The sequence below is a fragment of the Barbus barbus genome (assembly GCF_936440315.1).
Source record: "Barbus barbus genome assembly, chromosome: 50".
Classification (NCBI taxonomy): Eukaryota; Metazoa; Chordata; class Actinopteri; order Cypriniformes; family Cyprinidae; genus Barbus; species Barbus barbus.
This window is the reverse complement of record NC_136728.1, coordinates 5,256,187-5,272,982: the sequence shown is the minus strand read 5'-3', so window position 1 is coordinate 5,272,982 and position 16,796 is coordinate 5,256,187.

Genomic DNA, 16,796 nt, shown 5'->3' with positions numbered 1-16,796 from the left:
TGATTATCATTTCACAATCACGCACTCACTATTTAAGTCTGGGACTTGCTCTTGCTCAGGGCCGAGTATTGTTAGCGTTTATCACTTTTCTAGCGATAGCAACTTTACAGAGCCATAGTCATTGTCTTAGCCTTAGTCTTGCCTTGTTTTCCTGCCGTGTTTGACCCTGCTCTTGTTTCCTGGATTTACCCTTTGCCTCTGCCGTTTGGACTCTGTTCGCTCCCTGTTTGGATTATTGCTCTCAATTTTGGATTATCTCTCTGCCTTGCCCCTTTGGATAATGTTCGCTGATCGTTGACCCACGCTTGCTCCACGGATTGCTCTGTCTTGCCTCTGCCATACCTGTTTGCTGTCTCCCGACCCTGCCTGTATGACCATGTTTTATAATAAAGCTTTGCACATGGATCCGCACGTCTCGTCAGCCCCGTAACAGGCTCTGCATTAGACCCACTGCCTCCCCTTGGTCCTCTGTCCAACTGGTTTCCCTGGGTCCTGTGTCTCACAGGCTCGGCCTTGGTCCTCCATCCCACTAGCTCACCTTAGTCCTCTGTCCAAATAGCTCATCTTTGGTACTCTGTCCAACTGGCTCCTCTTGGCCATCTGATCCTCCTGGTTCCACCTTGGGTCTCCATCCCTCAAACTGCTTTTCCCACTGGCTCCCCTTGGACATCTGTCCCACCAGCTCCATCTTGGTCATCCGCCCTACGAGCTCTGCTTCAGTCCACCTTCCCACAGATTCCCCTTTGTCTTCCTTCCCATTGGCTTCCCTTGGTCCTCTGTCCTCATGACTCCTCTTGGTTCTCTGTCGTACTAGCTCCACCTTGGTCTTCTGTCCCACTGGCTCCTTTTGGTCCTCTGTCCTACTTGCTCCACCTTTGTCCTCTGTCCACTCGTCTCTGCCTTGGTCCTCTGTCCAACCAGCTGTCTTAGATCTCTGTCCCACTGGCTTTATGGATCTGTTTCCTGTCCAAGGTCCTGGCCCTCCCTTCCTACTACACACAAATGCTCTCTATGGGCAATGCCCACTTGCCTTGAATGATCTTTTTGTTATTATCATATTTGACTCCTGTCTTATCTACTCTTTTTACTTATAAAACTGCACTTACATCATAACCACTTCTCATGCTCCTGCAACCATAAAAGTAGTATAAATTTATGTTATATTAAATTTATATATATATAAGTTTACCTGCAATGCACCACAGTTGGGGAGTGGCGTGAGTACTGGTCCATGTGTTTTCTCACCAGGCATCTGAAATCAATGAGGACTTCAGTGGTCTGTGGAACTCCATGATCCGGCCACGCCGTGAAGTGGAACTGGCATATGTTACGAGTTTCCTCTGTTTTCACCTACAGAATCATATCAATAAACATAAATCATTCATAATGTTGTGTATATTATTGATTTAAGAACAACAACAAATAAAGCATAGACTCCTGTATGCTACTGAAAAAACAAATGGAGATATCAGATGCAAAAAGTGTTGCTTCACATTTTTGATTCCGAAGTCTCTTATGGTCCAACTGTCCAGTTCTGTCTCTGAGATGGTCGTCACGGAGATATCATGATAATCATTAGTGCCAGATGGCCAGTACTTTTCACATTTCAGTACCTGGAAAAAATGGCAAAGTGCTAGTTAGCTTTATTCTGCATATACATTCTCACATTTCACCTCTTTTCAACGTGACATAATATTTCAATGCTAAATTTTGAAATCACTCATCCCTGCTCATTGCATTTGGTCAGCATCACTATGGTGTAGATGTTTTTTTCCCAGATCATTCTCCAGAATTCATCCATTGTGGTGGGCAATGGACACTGAGCAGCTATAAACTCTTCTCTTGACTTGTAGCCCTGACCACAAAATGTTTCAAATGGAAAAACATACATAAATGAAACATAGACAAATCATGTTTTGTTGAAATTTCTCTTCTATATATGTACTCACTGGGACATAGCTGGCATTGATGTAATCATCAAAGGGGCTGCCACATATTGATAACTTCACTCTTGAAGAATCATCTCAAGAAGGCAAACATAATACAATTAGTATCAGACAGTTATTCAGTCAAAAACTGAAAATTAATCTGATTCAGTACAAAGTCACACTGTAGCTTATTAATGACAATAATTTAGCAGTTATACTGCCAACCAAAACTGTTCATGTCTTAATGAGACTTTTTAGAGATGGGAAAACATAATACTAAAATGAAGCTAAATTCACTCTGGAAAGATAAAGCCATAATCTTTTAAATTACCTTAAATTATCATAATATTTCCATTTTCTTTTAAATTAAAATATAAGTAATACATATCATTTAATTTATAAGTAATATATATCATATAATTTACAATTCAGTAAAAACTATTCACAAAGGTGTCAAAAAGTGCCTTTTGTGAACTCCAGTAAAGTCTTTAATTTCCAGATGAAATCTGCATAGCAGCCAGCTAATCGGTTTGGAGCTGGCCATTTTTCTATAATACACAATAGTCAGTTTGCTTACAAGGTAACACATTGCTTTCATTGTTCTTCCCCTTGTTTGCAATAGCCAGGGCGGCATTCTTTGACTGTGCTGTTCCAACAGACTTCAACTCCTGCAACAATGCAAACCATTTTTCAGACCTATACATTAATAACACTACGTCTGCACAATGATAATGCTGTCCCAGTAAGTATCATAGATCTTTAAAAATATTTCCCATCTGTACCTCATACTCTTCAGCAAAACCATCTGCATGTTTCCACTTGAAGTACTCTTCATAGTCTTCTATTCTCATAGCAGTATTGCTGTGTACCATGAAACAAAGTATCCATTGTGTAAAAAACATACAAGAATCACGTTACAACATTATAAATGCATAAAAAAATGTGAAATAATAATTAAACACATTTCTATCTCTCTAAATGAATTCATTATGAACTAAAAATGTTTAATTATAAACATATCAAACAAAGTTACCTAAAAATGTGTAAAGGGATGTCAGGATATTGTTCCTTTGTTCGTCTGGAACAGAGCGTAATAGAGATTTGTTACTAAAATCTGGATGACTTCTGTATCTTAAACTCTATCCAGTCATCACAATTCTGATTATATTGGCAACTCACCTTCTTGAATAGAAGAATAGAATCAGAATGAAGATGAAGAGTAAACAGATCACTGCTAAAACTACACCAACAATCAGCCATGTATTAGGGGTGTCAGGGGATTCTACATGAGAATATGGTAAAATTATTAAATGTTCCCAATAGAGAAACACTTCAAATGCTATTGCAACTCATTCCATATAATTTTGTTTTTAATTCTTCAAGATCAGGGAGGAGTTCATTTTGTAATGGGTTTAAAAATATTTCTTTATTGATTATATTAACCCTATCAAATCACACTATATATTTACTCTTTAACAAGAACTATGCATGATTTGTACAAAGAGGAAGTTTACAGTTCTTTACAACTGCTTACACACACAATCTTCACTTGTCACACAGTTTCTGAAAGCTGACACTCAAACACCAGAACCACACACAAAATATGCAAAACCATACACTAATTCTTGGTCTTTGACTCATTTCATAAAATCTTGGTCTTTGACTCATTTCATAAAATCTTGGTCTTTGACTCATTTCATAAAATCTTGGTCTTTGACTCATTTCATAAAATCTTGGTCTTTGACTCATTTCATGCAAAACACAACACACAATTCTCTATGTAACACACAAAAATTTGTGTGTGAAATTCTTGGATTTGTGTGTAACGTTTTGAAAAAAGAGGTAAAGTTTTGAAAATGTAAGCAGTTGAAATTTTTTTTAATATAATTTAAATTCTATACCTGTATATTGTGAGATGCAGAAATTTTCTCCTTCTGTTGATTGATCTGCTGCCACTGCAGTGATGCAGAATATATAACTGACTCCAGCAGTTAGATTAGTTATGTCATAGGAAGTGTTAGTAGTTGTTACATATGTCCTTTTCTCAGTCCATTGAATTATAAAAAAATCTCTATTTCCAGCTGGTTCATCCCATGTCAGAAGCACAGACGATATTGTGACATCAGTCACTCTGAGATTCCTGATCTTCTCTGGCTCTGTGTGGGGAAGAGAAAAATACATGTTTTGGTGACAGGGAGAATTGAAATGATACAGTTGTATAACACTTGCTGTTACACCAGAGCTCAGTGAGTCTGTGAGCACAAAATGTAAAGTTTTCTACTCAAAGTGAGTAAATATGAGAAACATGAGATAGTGTCAAGGGTGAAGTCTCAGAAGGCTGCTCACTAACAATTAAAAATCCAATAAGAGAACAACAAACCACGTTTGTGACAAGATCCTCGTGAAAAACGAAAAAAGATAGTTGATGCTATTTATTTTGAAGGAGGTTACATTGATAGTTACTCCATTATTCTTATTTACTCTGTAAGCGGAGTTCCTTTTCATAGGTTCACTCGATGCTGCATCAGTAGCTGATGCTATGGGAATACCCCAGGATGGGGAGATCTGTCATCAAACTGTTAAAGGAACTAGGAATCCGAGGCCAATCCCAACGGCAAACTGTCAAGGCCCTTTCTAGTGCTGCTGAACAAGCGAGTCGATGGCTCTGGATTAAGTGGAGAGAATCCGTTTGGGGTGGGGGGGGTGGCAACTGGGACGCCAGTTGGTGCAGATGAGCCCTCTGGAGGTGTAGTGGGCTGATATCATCGAAACACCAAAGAAGGGGGGTGCCCACCTGATGACCCCAATGGAGCTGAGACCTCTTTCCCTCTATACCCTCTCCCCTCTACTCCTGGTGCTACCACTCAAGATGCTCTACATTGTTTCCCACTTATCTGTGCAATAGTAATATGGGATAGTACCATTTAGTCCTAAAATGTAAATGATTAACTGGATGTATCTAGTGACTGCTGTGAATAGAGCAGGTGACAGCTTGGAAAGCTGGCAGGAGGGAAAGACCCTATTGGGCCTGCCTTAGGCTAGCTCCCTATGGCGAGAGGAACCTGGCACAATTAGTGTACAGGTCCCACCCATTTATGGCTACAAATAGGTTGAGGAAGAAAATACTAGTGATGGCCAGATGAAGCCTCATGAAGCTTTCAGCTTTTCAGCCAAGTGGTTCACAAAAGGGTTAATTTCTGGAGGCTTCATTTGCTCACAATACCATCTGGTGGCCAAAGACTGTAAACCAAGCAGATATATTACAGACTAGTGATGGCCAGATGAAGCCTCATGAAGCTTTCAGCTTTTCAGCCAAGTGGTTCACAAAAGGGTTCATTTCTGGAGGTTTCATTTGCTCACAATACCACCTGGTGACCAAAGAGTGTAAAACAAGCAGATATATTACAGACAGAGGTGGATAATCCAGGGCTCAGAAAGTAAAAGTCCTGCCATATGTTTGTTCCACCCATGAACTCAGCAGCTGATTTCACCAGAGGAGGAACCAAGTCATTCCTTTCAAGTCACAAGCAAGTCTCAAGTCAAATCCCAAGTCCTCAAAGAGTTAAAGTTAATGAGATAATTAAGGGACTAATTAAATGATGATTGTGCATTAGTGAGGAACACCCGCTGTTATTGAGAATTACAGAGGAGCAGATGTTGATGTTTTATTGGATAAAATTATGTCACCATCATGGAGATTAGTGTTTGCTTTAGTTTGCTTTCTAGCACAGAGATTTCTCCAATTTCTCTGAATCTTTTGATTATGTTATGCATTGTAGATGATGAGATTTGCAAACGCCTTTGCATTTTGACATTGAGGAATGTTGCCACAGATTTGAGAGCCTCTGCCCATCTTTACTTCTGAGAGACTCTGCCTCTCTAAGACATCCCTTTTATAGCAGACCCGATGTCAATTAACTTAATTAGTTGCTAGATGTTCTCCCAGCTGAATCTTTTCCAAATTTCTTGCTTTTTCAGCCCTTTGTTGCCCCCGTGCCAACTTTTTTGAGACCTGTAGTAGGCATCAAATTTGAAATGAGCTCATTTAGTGCATTAAAGTGTAAAATTTCTCTGTTTAATCATTTGTTATGTTCTCTATGTTCTTTGTGAATAAAATAAGCATTTTAGTTTGCAAAAAAAAAAAAAAAACGTCCCAACATTTCCGGAAATCGGGTTGTAGGTTAACCCTTTCAGTGGTGAGTTTAAAATACTCTAGCGGTCCCCCCAGAGTGAGTTTTTTTTAAGGCGACCGTTATTTTAGAACGTTTCCCCTCACTGTTTCCATTGTGATGCGTCATGCTTGTCACGTGACACACCGCGGCCACAATAACACTGTATGACAGATCGATCACTTTTATTTTGTATATATTCAAAAAATATGTGTAAATGAGTGTGTTTCGTCGTTTAAACACCTTAACAAATGATCTTGATCGTGATCTGTAACGTGAGATGGGCGACGCCATGTTTGTTCACGCCACAGTTCAGAGAGTCCTGTCAGTCGGATTTACAGCAAGTGAATTCATCAATTTATCCCGAAATACATGTAAGTAAGTGGCCGGTGAAGTGGATGAAGAATAGAGTGAGCTTTATAGTTACTTACACTATGTGTATCTGATATGAATAAAACACATCAGCAAATTAAATTTGAAAGGATTGTTATTGTTGCTTCCATAGACATCTGTGTGTGTTTTACAAGCTCTAAATGTATTGTTATACTAGAACTTATGTGTATTTAAATGTCTGAAACCTAGAATATGCATTATGTGGTTCAGAACACTGCATACTTGTGAAAATATGATAATCACAGTGCACATCTCTCTCTGGCTCAGCGCCAGCAAACACGCGAAACCACAGTTTGAATTTGGCAGTTATGCTACGTCAGATCCCATATGTGGGACCGTACTCCCAGGGGCACGGAAATAAAAACCTATATGTGGGACCGTACTCCCAGGGGCACGGAAATAAAAATCCTATATGTGGGACCATACCGCTCAAAAGGTTAAGGGGTCAAAAAATCAAAATCGCTTATTGATAAAATGATAAAAATGCATTTTCACTATAAAATAGGTAGCTTTAGGTTTGGGGGTAGGTTAAGGGGTCAAAAAATCTAAAATCACAAACTACATAGCGATTTGTACGTTTTAAACATTGAAATACTTCTAAATTGTACATTTTAGCATCAATAAAAACATACAAAAAATTTTGTACTTGTAAATGTTATGTATTATACCTGCGTACTGTATAAACAATGAGACCAGTCTGGTTTCTATAGTTACACATTTGTTAATTGATTAGCCCTGCTTGTTTCTTGTTTTTCCCTCATTTGCCCTGTGTATATATACCCCCAGTTCTGTTCAGTTCTTTGTCTTTTCTCATCTTTGGATTAATAGAGTTACTGCTAGCAACTACTGTAGATCAATACTGCATCGGTTTCCTTTCATTGCCATGAACAACCACCCTTGATAGTCAAGTAGTTTAAATGTGCTTTGTAGTAAGAAACATGTATTTTAAAATTTTGCATACTGGTAAATTGTGAGATGCAGACAGTTCCTCCTTCTGTTGATTGATCTGCTGCCACAGCAGTGATGCAGAATGTGTAACTGACTCCAGCAGTCAGACCGGTGATGTGATAGGAAGTGTTAGTAGTTTCATTTGTTTTATCATCAGTCCACTGAACTTTAAAGAAAGACCTAATTCCATGAAGTCCATTCCATGTCAGAAATGCAGATGATGTTGTGATGTTGTTCACTGCAAGATTCCTGATCACATCTGGCTCTGTGTGGGAGAGAAGAGCAAATCATAATGCTGGTGATAGATGGAGTGAAAACTTGTGAGATTGATAAAATTGGGAAACAATGGACATTTGTAGAATCTGTAGGTGCTTAAAGATGTCGCTGTACGGTTTTCTGCTCAAGGCAAGTAAATATGAGATGTTTTAAGGTTGAAGGTTCAGAAGATTCTCTCAGATTAAACATCCAATCAGAGCTCTTACTGGTATAAAGTGAAATTTGATTGGATCTCCCCTCAGTCACATGATCAGCTGCAACTGCAAACACTCTGATTGTGTACTGTGCTCCAGGAATCAGATCATTTATTTTAATGGAGGTGTTTTCAGTAGTCACATTTTTATCTTCATATTCTACACGATAACGGGAGCTTTGACCGTTTGGTTTAGTCCAGTTTAGTAAGACAGAGGATGTTGTGATATCAACAGCTGTGAGGTTCATTATAACATCAGGCTCTGTGAGGGAAAAATAACAGACATTTGTGAATTAAAATGTGTATTGAAAAATGGTTGAAACTTGTACACAGAAAATTCATCATCAGTGATACACAGGATACACAGACAAATACATTTACTAACATTTGACATCACACCTAGACGAGATTGGACAAAGAACTGAGAGACACAGGGAGTATAAATAACAGAAGAAATAAGGGAGCTAAATGAGATAAACAGGGCACAGGTGAATGATATTACTAATTAAACAGACTGGGGAGATCTAGATCATTGGGACTGAACCAAATACACAATGAAACACGAGACAGACCCAGGGCCGGCTGTGGCATTGGCGACATGGCGCAAAATGACTGAGGGGCGCTGCACGAAAGTTTTTTTTTTTTCTCGGAAGAGCCCCCTTGTTACCATCGTGCGCTCCTACACCCATATATTAAGCAAAATGATTACTGACAGTTAATAATGTTAGTACTGATCGAACTGATTAAAATAATGTTAGAATAAAATAAAATTGACAAACGAAAAATCATAAGATTTGACAACATGTAATGTTGGACTAATTTAAAAACTTTCTGCGTCATGACGTAATTATAATACATTATCATAACGCATTAATTATGCATGGCGCAAGCAGTTAAAATAGTTTTGCCATTTATGTGCTCTCAAAGTATAATTTCTAAAAAAATAGTGAAAAAATAAAATTATCAGGGGCACAATGCAGGAAGTGACGCAAAGAAGAGGAGCAAGAAAAAGAGCAATATAGAGGTAAGAATATATAGGTAAGATATTGGCCCCTGATGTTTATGCAGTATTTTGAAATAGCCTTTTTAGAACATCTTAACTAACAACACTGACACTGTGGAACGTTTTGCTTGAGTTAACTGCTTATTTCATTTTACTTTATTTTCTTTAAAATAAATTTAAGTTTCTGTAATGTCGTTTTGATTTCAGTTACATTACTGCTTGCTTTTAAATCACCAAAAAATGCACTAAATGTCTTTTGAAACTTTTGAGCTGCAGAGAGGGGCTTTTCAAAGCTCAAGCTGATTAAAACCTACTTGAGGTCTATTATGGCCCAAGAGCGTCTCAGTGGACTTTCTGTCATCAGCATCAATAATGATGTTTCTCAGAATTTGTCATTTGATGCAGTCATTGATGACTTTGCTGCAAAGAAATCCAGGTGTGTTAAGTTTTGAAACTGTTCTGTAATTTTGAAAATATAATAGTTTTTTGCACTTTTTTTGTTGATTTCCACTTTAATTTCTAATTAAATTTTTGTGTGATTCTTCAGGTGACTAAGTCAAATTTGTTTATTTATTATCACAATTTATTTACTACTTATGTTAATACTTATCAGTATGTTATGCCATGCTATTGTCACGGTCCTGCTGGTGTGCCCTGCTTGGACACCAGATGTCACTGTGTGTTTGTTTGAGCACATGGCTTGTTGTTGGTGCCATGTGCTCTCCTGTCTATTGTCTGACCCCGCCCTCCTTGTTATCTCATTATTGTTTCAGTTACTTCACCTGTGTCTTCCTCGTTTGTCTCCCCATTTATTCTCCTGGTGTCTGCAGTTATGTGCTGTTGTTTAATGTCAGATGTTTGAAGTTGGCTGTGTCCAAATTCAGGGTCTGCATCCTTCGGAGTACTCATTTGAAGGATGTTACGTCACAGCGCCGCGACGAAGGCTGTCCAAATTCGTAGGATCCTTCAAATGCGGCCCACAAATACGTCCTCCTTTTCCCCGAATTGGAAGGATGGGTGTGGTGGATCCTTTCCCGTCCTACCTATCCCATAATTCTTTTCGGCAGAGCGTAATGGCGGACGAAGCGAGCGGTAGCGGAGTGGGAGAGGAGTTTCTCTGACAAAACAAGCTAAAGTTTATGCTTCGGCTCAATGAATTTGTAGGAGAAATTAGTAGAATACTTAAAAACAAATAAAAATAGGCTATAATGTCTTGTAGTCTGATATAAAAAACTCTCCGACAACGAGCAAAGAAAGTATTTAATTTATTTAATTGCTTTATTTCTTCCAAAATAATTAAAATGAGGAGAATAACTCTTTGTTTGTCCATTTTCCTGCTTCTTGCTTGGCGCTGTCACGGTTGCTAGGCGACAGGATATGAGCAACGGGTAAGGGAGGGAACTGAAAGAAGGGTAGGCTGTCCAAATTCACAAACACCGACTTCCGGGTTTTGTGGACGTTGCAGGATCCCTCCTCCTTCAACCGGGTAGGAAGGATCCTAAGGAGGATGCAGACCCTGAATTTGGACACAGCCGTTGTGTGTGTGCGTGCGTGCGTGCGCGCGCATGTACTGCAATTCTCTTCCTGCCTGCCTGTTTTTCTCTCTCCGGGTGGTTTTTGTTCATTTTTTGTTTCTCTTTATTATTAAAAGACCCACTTTTCTCCTGCACTTGAGTCCTCACCTCATCTCTCTTCCAGAGCCGTGACAGTTATATTATAATAAAGTTTTGAAAAATCTGCGTTTAAAAAAAGTTTAAATCTCGCCTAGGGCACCAACAGAACCTGGGCCGGCCCTGGACAGACCACACATGTGACAGTAGGGCACCAACTCCCAGGGAGGGGCCGGGTATTGGGGAGGCAATGCCCCCCAGATTCTCCTTGTGCACCCGCCTCCCCCCACTACTCTATCTGCAGGATTTTCAATTTTTCATGATAGCATGCAATATATAAAAATATAACAAAATTAAATTAGCTGTGTGTGCTAATTATAGAGACATAGTACAGTTTTTTTTTTTTTTTTTGATTGTTATGAAAGTAATTTTGCAGTGTAAAAAAACATTATTTACAGAGTACATAGTCTAATATTTACTCTGTAATGGAACCTTTTTATGAAGACTTGTACTAAAATTAAAAATGGGAGCAAATGAGTGTTGCTGGATATTTAAATAGTTTTATTTTATTTACAAATTAGAAAAAAATTGTTGGTGGGTCAATTTGTTTCAACGTGTTTAATGTACATATCAACAAACACATATTTTAACATTTTACAGTAGCAAAGATGAGGTATTTAATGATTTTACATACTGGTATATTGTGAGATGCAGACAGTTCCTCCTCCTGTTGATTGATCTGCTGCCACAGCAGTGATGCAGAATGTGTAACTGACTCCAGCAGTCAGACCAGTGATGTGATAGGAAGTGTAAGTAGTTTCTATTGCATTTCTGTTCAAGTCAAATTTTTCTTCAGTCCAATTAAGTTTAAAGAAATATCTATTTCCAAATGGTTCATTCCATGTCAGAAACACAGATGATGTTGTGATTTCATACACTATGAGATTCTTGATCACATCTGGCTCTGTGTCTGGAAGAGAGAAGCAAATCATAATTGATGATTTGGAGAAAAAAATAAAATAAATAATATTGCACAGGACACAAGCAAAGTAGGAATTCATATAGACGGTTTCATCGGGCGCACGCGCTTGGCCCGAAGTTAACTTCCGGTTTCTGTTTGTTTATCGGTCTGGTTAGTGGCGCCGGCTACAAATGCAGTTAAAGTGATGAGTAATGAAGTTGTGCTCAGGTTGTTGTGCTGTGGGATTTGTTTCCCATACATTTATTTATTATACATTTATATTTATTTATTTTGGCGACCCGCCATGATATTAAAACTGGCCGATTTTCCAAAAGGCTTCGTTGAATAACATGAGCACGTAATGCACATTTAAAAATCGTAACAAGGCGTGGGTGTTTTTATATCACTGTATTTCTGAAGGAAGACTCTCTTTAGAAAATGTTCGATGTCATTTTCATTTCATCTTTGCATGTTATATGCCTGATAAAGCAGCGTTTGTAAGCTCAGTGCTGTTTGTGTGTACAGCCTTTATCTGGGAAACTAGTTATTTCGCTTTAAAGAGCCTCCTGCTGGCAGAGAATGAATTTGCATTTTTAATAAGTCTGTCTGATTTACGCAGCAAACATATTTTGCTTATCAAAAAATTATCTACTCTAGAGAGACTTAGCTGTTGTTGTTGATTCTATTTGGATGTCTACCGGAAGTTAAGTTAGGGCCACAAAAGCGCGCATGTGCAGTAACGTTTGTTTATGATGTTGCCTTTGAAACCATCTATAGGAGGAAATGTGATCTGGAGGGCCAAATTGATTTCTACTAAAAAGAAAGAGTCGTGTGAGTTACATGTACTCAAGTAAAGGTTCAAGTACTTACACAAATAATTACTCAAGGAGATCTAACAGTAATAATCTTTACTCTTTACTCAATATCTTCAGTAAGAGTACTACTCAAATAGTCAAACACTCTGATTGCATTCATTCATGAATGGAGCATCACTCATGCCCCAGTAAATAGAGACAGTGTGTTTGGAAAACGCTATTTTTATTTTTTTTACATACTGTATATTGCAATAAAAAACAAGTAACTTGAAGAATGTTGCCTAGTTTATTGAAGTGAAAATATAGTTTTGTCAAGTTGAGTTAAAGAACTATAACTCTACTCTTCAAAGTACATGGTTTCCAAAAAGTTACTCAAGTAAACATAATGGAGTACATGTAGTTATTACCCACCTCTGGTCAGAAGTCAATTGGTTTAAACATAGTAACAAGGAACAGATATTTTATAATTTACATACTGGTATATTGTGATATGCAGAAAGCGTCACCGTCTGTTGATTGATCTGCTGCCACAGCAGTGATGCAGAATGTGTAACTGACTCCAGCAGTCAGACCAGTGATGTGATGGAAAGTGTTAGTAGTTGTTGAAGTTCTGTTTGTTTGATCACCAGTCCATTGAATTTTAAAGAAAAGTGTATTTCCAAATGGTTCATTCCATATCAGAAACACAGATGATGGTGTGATTTCAAACACTGTGAGATTCCTGATCACATCTGGCTCTGTGTGGGGAGAGAAGAGCAAATCATAATGCTGGCGAGAGATGGAGTTAAAATAAGTGAGTTTGATGCAATTGGGAATTCATAAATAATTTGTAGAATCTGTAGGTGCTTGAGATGTTGCTGTACAGATTTCTGCTCAAGGCAAGTAAATACGAGATGGTTTTAAGGTTGAAGGTTCAGCAGATTCTCTCAGATTAAACATCCAATCAGAGCTCTTACTGGAATACAGTGAAATTTGATTGGATCTCCCCTCAGTCACATGATCAGCTGCAACTGCAAACACTCTGATTTTGTACTGTGCTCCAGGAATCAGATCTTTTATTTTAATGGAGGTGTTTTCAGTAGTCACATTTTTATCTTCATATTCTACACGATAACGGGAGCTTTGACCGTTTGGTTTAGTCCAGTTTAGTAAGACAGAGGATGTTGTGATATCAACAGCTGTGAGGTTCATTATAACATCAGGCTCTGTGAGGGAAAAATAACAGACATTTGGGAATTAAAATGTGACTCCTGAAATCTTGCGAAGGTTCAAGAGGACAATTAAAGGTAACAGGAAATGTGGAAAACATACTAGTATAGTTTGAAGTATTAATAGGGCTTATTTATAACTGCACTTCACATATGCAGTTCACAAGTCAATAATATCATTATTAATAAATTAATATTTTGTTGATAGTCACACCATTATACTAACTTTAACTGTAACAGGAGTTTTCCGATGGGAATACAAAAACAAAGGCAACAGATATTTAAAAATTCCTCATACTGGTATAGTTTGAGATGCAGACAGTTTCTCCTTCTGTTGATTGATCTGCTGCCACAGCAGTGATGCAGAATGTGTAACTGACTCCAGCAGTCAGACCAGTGATGTGATAGGAAGTGTTAGTAGTTATTGAATTTCTGTTTGTTTGATCACCAGTCCATTGAATTTTAAAGAAATCTCTTTTTCCACCTGGTTCATTCCATGTCAGAAACACAGATGATGGTGTGATTTCAGACACTGTGAGGTTCCTGGCCACATTAGGTCCTGTGTAGAAAAGAGAGAAGTCAATGAAAGTCATTCTGTACAAAATCATACAAGGTACAAATCCTACACAGACAAGACATCATTATTCTAATTTACACATTTTGGATGGGAATTTGTGTGTGTGTGTGTGTATGTGTGTGTGTGTGTGTGTGGGGGGGGGGGGGGTTGTGATGTTCACTGTTAGATTTTATCACATCTGGTTCTGTGTGGGGAGAGAACGTCTCGGTTACGTACACTACCCTCCAAAAGTATTGGGACAGTGAGGCCAATTCCTTTATTTTTGCTGTAAACTGAAAACATTTGGGTTTGACATCAAAAGATGAATATCAGACAAGAGATTTACGTGCCGGCTTTTATTTCCAGGTATTTACATCTGAATCTGATACACAACTTAGAAGATATCACCTTTAGTTCGAACCCACACATTTTTCATGTGAGCAAAAGTATCGGAACATGTAACTTTATTTTGTTGCCCAGGTGTGTCCTATCACAATGATTATTCAAACAATAATTAGCACTGAATGTCTAAGCTCAGTTTCAGATTTGGGTTTTGCCTGTTCAAACTGCATTTATAGTTAAGAGGTGTAACCAACATGAAAACCAGAGAGCTGTCTATGGGTGAAAAACGTCTCAGGTTACGTATGTAACCATGGTTCCTTGAAGGGAACGAGACGCTGCGTCGAAACGCATATGGGAACACCTTCAGCGTGACCAGGCTCTGAATATGATGTGTAATCAGTCAAACAAGGGCGAGGCGTCACGGGCAGGGTGACGTCACGACCAGGAATCATATAAGCACGTGCGGCGGAGCCGGCTTCAGCTTCAAGTCATGAAGCAAGCGCTGGCAGGGATGCCGGAAGTGTGGCAACGCGACGCAGCGTCTCGTTCCCTTCAGGGAACCATGGTTACATACGTAACCTGAGACGTTCCCTTCCAGGAACTTTGAGCTGCGTCGAAACGCATATGGGAACGAGATACCAACGCCGCCAGACTGACAAGTCCCTGCCTGGTGTCAGGACAAAAAGACAGAGGAGCCGGGAGTGGCTCGGATGTCGAGGTCATAGAACCTAACGAAAGTCAGGGGCGTGGACCACCCAGCTGCGTTGCAGATGTGCTGCATGGAACACCTGCCCAGAAGGCCTTGGAGGCCACCACACCTCGGGTTGAGTGCGCTCTGACTCCCACCGGCGGGGGGAGCTCAGAGGCCTCGTATGCCAAAGCCATGGCACCCACAATCCACCTACTAAGAGGAGGGCTTCGTAGCAGGAAGACCCCTCCTAGGCGGACCATAGCACACAGGCAGCTGGTCCGACTTTCTCCACAGGGAGGACCTGTATGCGATGTATGCGTCTAGTGCTCGCACTGGACACATACGGTTGTGCTTCTCCTGGTCTGGCTCCCCGAAGGGAGGAGGACAGAAGGTCTGCAGTACGACCGGCTGTGGAACGACCGATGGGACCTTCGGAACATACCCCACGCGGGGGTAGAGGAATACTTTCGCCGAACCGGGCGCAAAGTGAATAGAGGCCGTAGTCAGGGCCTGAAGGTCACTCACCCTCCTCAGAGAGGTGATAGCCAATAAGAAAACGGTCTTGATAGTGAGGAGTCTCTCAGTTATCTCCTGAATGGGCTCGAAAGGTGCAATGCACAGAGCCTCCAGAACCACAGCCAGGTCCCACGTAGGGACGCGAGATCGTACCGGAGGCCTCAGCCTCAGCGCACCGCGGAGGAAACGTGTAACTAGGGAGTGTCTACCCACTGACTGGCCACCAATAAGGGCGTGGTATGACGAAATAGCTGCCACGTAGACCTTAACAGTGGAATGGGTTACCCCTGCGGAGAAACGGAAACTCCGGGTGAGGGTGCACCTCGGTGCCCCCGGCCTGTGAGAGGAGGTCCCTCCTGACGGGCACTTCCCACGGAGTGCCGTCGAGGAGAGATATCAGGTCCGAGACATACTCGGCCCGGCCAGAACGGCGCTACCAACGGTAGACTGACCTCGTCCCGGCGCACTCTCGCCAGAACTCCCGGGAGCAGGGCGATCGGGGGGAAGGCGTACAGACGGAGCCTCGGCCATGTCTGTACCATAGCGTCCAGTCCCGGAGGAGCTGGAGGAACCAGAGGGGACATTGCGCTGACTCTCGAGTGGCGAAGAGGTCCACCTGTGCCTGGCCAAAACCTTCCATGTCTGCTTCACCCCTCGGGGTGAAGCATCCATACCCCGGGCCTCGGCCCCTGTCTCGACAGGACGCCTGCTCCCACATAAAGATGCCCAGGAATGTGCACAGCTCTCAGTGATAGGAGCTTGCCCTGGGACCACACAAGGATCTGGTGTGCCAGCTTATACAAGGGGCGCGACCGCAGACCTCCTTGGTGGTTGATGTAAGAGACCACTGCCGTGCTGTCGGTGCGCACCAGCACGTGGTGATCTCTTAGGTCTGGGAGGAAGTGCTTGAGCGCACGGAACACAGCTAGGATCTCTAGCTGGTTGATATGCCACGTCAGGTGGCGACCACTCCACAGACCGCGGGCAGGGTGGCCACTCATGACCGCACCCCAACCGGTGAGGGAAGCGTCCGTCGCTAGCGAGACGCGGCAACAAGGAGCTCCCAGCACCGGGCCCCGGGACAAGAACCAAGGAGTCCTCCACATGTCTAAGGCACGGACAGCGGCGTGACACTTTGACAGCGCGGAGCGAGTCTCCCCTCAGGGAGACCCCCTTGGTCTTGAGCC